Here is a 5,328-nt window from a genome sequence, read left to right on the forward strand (position 1 = left end):
GCAGCAGTTTATTTAATTGTATAGTAATCAATAAGCAGAAAGTGGGTAATAACAAGCACTCCCTAGAAGTAGCTACATCTTCAGACCAGGAATGCTGTGTCTCCCAACCAGGTCTGCTTCTCTGGTGGAGGTCAATAAGGCCTTGACATTGAAACTCCTTAGTCCAAATCCATCCCACAATGATCCTGACTGTATTGTTCTCTCCCATTAATCTTGACCCAGGCTCTGCCTTTCACGTTAGCTCACTTGTAGTTTTATTTCTTTTCTTAGAGTAGCTGGCCCCTTGCCATCCCTCTCCAAATTAGCTCCCTACTGGGTTTTAGTATTCTGCTCTTGGCTACCCAGCATCATTCCTGACCAGTTCCATTTGATCTGTTTCTTTTGGCACCTGCTCCATTGAGGAAAAAAAAATAGTTATTTTCCCCACAAAGTAAAGAGATTTACAAAAAAATGGTTTACACTAATCGGTGTGAAAAAAGAATTGTTGTTATCTAAGATTTAGTTGAGATGAGTTGAGATGAAACACTCCAATAATTTCATTCAAGGTGTCAAATATTTCTATCTTGGAGCACCTAAAATCTGAATTTAGAATTTCTGATTCCAGATCCTTGTCTAGTAATCAGTAATGGATATAACCACATAGATTAAATTCTTTCAGTTTAAGGACATTTACTAAGCACCTATTTCATGCAAGATGAAAATTGACATCCGAGTGTCTCATTTGAGATGAAAATTCAAATGTAATGATCTCACTCTTGGAGTGCAGATGATATTATGCTGCATAAAAAGACCTTAAAGATATAAAGAGCCAATAATTTTTATTATGGAATATCTGTGAACACTTCAAGAATGTAGAATTAATTGCTAAATCACAAGAGACACTCTTTCAATGTCCATAGAGTCACAGGGTACCCAGGATGAACCAGAAAGGACTGTTCCTCCCGCTTGGCAGGGCCCACATCTTAGGGGCAGGTCCACGGAGCTGGGCATGGTGCACTGAGAACCCAAGCTGAGTGCACTGACAGGCAGGCAGTGATGGAGTAGACCTGCGAATGCCTTCTGAGAATCAAGCATGTCTAACATCCCTGCATGTGGGGCTATAGGCACCATGCCAAAGCCTACCCATTGGGGAGCTTTCTCCATGAGTTCATCTACATTCTTTATTCTAAAAACATCATGACTGTGAAAGTTCCCCATAGAAGGAGATCACAAGAGCTGAGAGAGGATTGTATGGGACAAAGGAACAGGATGATCACCAGTGAACTGTGTTTCCCAAACCAAACCCACCTTTGGGGTGAGCACTGATGGCATCAAAGAGTTTTTCCAGCCCTACACTTCTCTGTTCTTCTGGAATTATGGGTCCCCACAAAAATCCCTGGAAACAATTTTGGAACGTCCTGAGGAGCTGTATCTTTGAAACATCCTTTAATTCTCCTCAAACTCGTTTTCTGGTTTGCATTTACTTTCTTCCTTCTTTCCTCTGAGTCACAGCTGTCATGGCTGCTCTTGATCCTGAAGTTGGAATCCGCTGCTATGCCATTCATCCCAACCACACACGCCCTTGTCCCTGTCTGAAGAAGTAAGCACCTTGGCCGATACCCAGGCTACTTGTGGCTGCTGCTGTCCCGGCGGCCGTTGGTAATGCCAGCTGAGCACTGTTCTGAGCTTATTTTTGTCTGATGTCAATCTGAAATCTCTCCTGCCAATGCCAAAATGGTTGCTGCCAAAGTCACAGGCACTGTCTCTACTGTCGCAATCACCTGCAGCAGGAAAGCATCCAGCGCTTCAATGTGGATGTGCAGGATGTGGTTGTGCCTCTTTTGATTCTCTCTCTCTCCTTTATGTTTTTCACTTCCTTGGTAGACACAATAATGTTCTCCAAGGTCCTAATCTCTTGAGCTTGTAAATCTTTCCTTGTTTTGAAAACAGTCTTTGCCGATGTTTAAGTTAAGGATCTCGAGATGTAGAGATGATTCTGGATTTCCCAGGTGGGCCTAAATGCTGTCACAAGTCCTTTGAGAAGACAGGCAGAGAGAGGTTTGACAGAGGTGATGGAAAGACACAGGCAGAGGTGCAGGCAACCAACAGGATCCTGAAGAGGCAAGCAACAGAATTTCCCGAGAGCCTCCAAGAGGGTCAGCATCCTCCAAATCCATGATGTCATGCTAGTGTGCTGATTTTGGACTTCTGGTTTCCAGATCAACCAAAAAAAAATTATTTTGTTATAGTTACCAATGTGCCAGTGATTTGGCACTAGTAGCTACAGGGAACTAGTGCAACCACCGTGCACTGTGATCTGATCCTGAATTCACAGGGAACATTTGATTAGTGGTGGGATCTCTGATGAACTCAGCTTTTATAGCAAGCTATAAAAGAAGAGGTGCATTTCCTGATTCTGTTGTGAACTGGAAGTCATCTTAAGATTAAACTAAGAGTAATGGTTGCAAGAAGATACCAACTTGGAAGAATTTTAGTGTATTATCAAATGTAAATAAATAATAGGCATCAAGTTTGAGTAGATACAATCTTATTTTTCATTGCATCTCGAAAATAATCACTGGTAATTCAGACACAAACAATAAGAAAAGTAAATAAGTAATGTTTATGTGTTCATGTTGTTTGAAAATGATCTGTGGGAATTATGATTATCACTGTTCACCTGGGAATGTTTATTGGAAAGCTTAGGAATGATCTGTAGTTTAAAAAAAATGCTGAGAAAAGACAAACCCTGAAAATCTTTCTCTGTTCCACCTGAGGAGTGTCCCTGTCATCAATGTGGTAATTCACTGCCAAGTGCAGGGCACAGAGGTGGGACTCGGAACACAAGGCCTGTCCTCTAGGACTTTGTCCAAATGAGTTTAATTCTGGAATATATTAATGTATTTTAAAAGGGCAGAAATTTAATAACAGAATGATAAAAGAAAGGGAAAAAATAGATGAAGTGTCCCCGTGAGGAATAAGTGGTGGTCCTCAGGAGGCAGAGCTGCCCAGGCAGACTCAGAGCTCACCTTCAAGTGTCCATCATCCCGCTGGAGTCCAGAGAGGTCGCTGTTATTCTTGTAAGGAAGTCCTCCATAAGTGTAGTCTGGGGAAATTTCCCTGGCAGTTAGTGGTGCCCAGGAGACATGCCTGTACTGGGAGTCCCATCCAGAACGGGTGGAGATTAAATGGAAGACATTTTGGCATGTAAACAAGCTCTGGATAAAGTGGTGGGTCACCTGGGTCTGGTGTGCCTGTCCCCATCTTTCAGGGCAGAGGCTGGGCTCCAGAGGCAGGTCCTCTACTGGTGACCTAGGGCATAAATGGGCTCATAACCTGGTGCCAGGGACTGAACTGTGTCATGAAAGGACAAATCCTCACTAGCTACAGGATCTGATGGAAACTTGATATTGAACTTCCAACCTCCAGAACTGTGAGAAATAATTGTCTGCTTTTCAATCTATGTTGTCCACAGTGTTTTCATAGCAGCCTGACGACCGCAACTGTGTGACATTGTCCAAGTGACCAACTGTTTGACATTGTCCCAGGCATGGGAATGAAGGAGGAGTACCCCTGATCTCATAGGGCTTGTTCTAGTGCTTTTGTCTCTCTGTTTAGGAGTCAGATCCATTGAATGGAGAAGAAGCTTTGCAATTCCTATGCTAACAGAAGTAATGTGGGACTGAGGATGGCATGAATAACCAGAAAGTGATGTGGCTGGCTGAAAACGATTGCCCCCAGACACTGACTGCATGTGTTACGTTCACTATATAATGAACACCAGGATGTGCCTTGGGCTCCACAGTGCTCAGTAGGAAAGCATTCACCCTAAGAAAATATCATGGACTCTGTGTTCTCCCGGGCATTAGAAAAGTGCCACAGAGAGACCCAGGAGTGCTGAGATCTAGAGTTCCTAGAATTTGGCTGTTTGACATTGATGTTCTATGCTATGTCTTAGACATGCGTCGTGGTGTGCAGTGGAGCTGGTCACACTCTGAACAGGGCTGCCCTCAGATCCATGCTTGCAGCACATGCTTCATGAGAAACTAAGTGGAGTTTCGACATTGGTCCTTGACTTAGGAGAAGAGTGGCAGCTTCTAAAGCATCTGAGTTGTGTGGACCTCAGCTTACCCTTAAAGAGAGGTGACTTGTCCACATTGGTAATACCCCCAGGGAAATGGGTGAAAATACCCAAAGAAAAAATGCAATCATGAATATTCTGTAATCACCTGGGTCTACCCTGATGATAGGAAAGGAAAGAATCCCCAGGAAGCTCATGAAGAAACTGGCAATTTCCTCCCCTTTCCACAGGGAATCCTCTACTTTTCAGCAGTTGGAATTGCAATGCTTTTAAATATATGAGCAACTTAGGCACCAAACTGCGGTTCTGAGAAAATTAAAAGTGGGAACTGTCCAGTTTAATTTCCTATTATGTATATGAAAGGCCCATTTTCCTACAGGCACAGCACTTCAAAAAAATCTAACTTTTTATGATGAAAAGCAAGCAGAGCTTCTCTTCAAAATTTTCATTAAGTTCATGAAACCTATGTAAAGGCTTGACATGGGGACCAGAGAATATCAGAGAGTTCATAGAGGTGAGGCTGCAAGTAATATATTGTCACAGTTGTATCTAGGTAAGTAAAAGATAAGTGTTTGGCATGTTCTCTACTTAAAATACACAGGGTTAACTTCACACTGTTTACAACGAATGTGCAGAATGCATCCTGGTCATACATTATACGGGAAAAATTTATGTGAATCTTAACACTTGATAGATGTTGTTCCAGCAAAATGCCAGTTTGATCAGTTTGGGAATATTTTTTTTCAAGTTTTTACTGTCTTCAAACAAACTTTTAGTAGTGCATTTTAGTTATACATAACATTGAGGTTCATTTTGGCAAAATCATACATGCAGAGAGTAAAATTTGCTAGATATCAGTCCCGAGTACTTCCTCTTTCCCTCTGCTTGCTGGTCTTCCTCCCATTACCATTTAATGTATTTTAATTCTCACTTCATAGATATACATAAAGGTGAAATCCGCTGTGTATGTATTCATGTATGTATCTAGCGTAATTTGCTCAATTTCTCTGTCTTTGGTTAGTTCCTGCTTAATGACTAAGCAGAAAGCAAGAACCAAAAGCTGTTTTTACACTGAGAATGATGTTTTTGGAAACACATTAATGGTTCATTTTTGAAATCTCAGTTTCCTCTTCTAATTTAGTCTTAGTTAAGTAGTTTTGGAAATGTCTTACTCATGCCTTGATTATTCACTATTATACTAAATATTTAACAGGCATTTACTGCATACCAGATGCTAAACAGATGCAGCAATTGGCAAAGGAATATTA

This window comes from Callospermophilus lateralis, unplaced genomic scaffold, assembly GCF_048772815.1.
Source record: "Callospermophilus lateralis isolate mCalLat2 unplaced genomic scaffold, mCalLat2.hap1 Scaffold_341, whole genome shotgun sequence".
Classification (NCBI taxonomy): Eukaryota; Metazoa; Chordata; class Mammalia; order Rodentia; family Sciuridae; genus Callospermophilus; species Callospermophilus lateralis.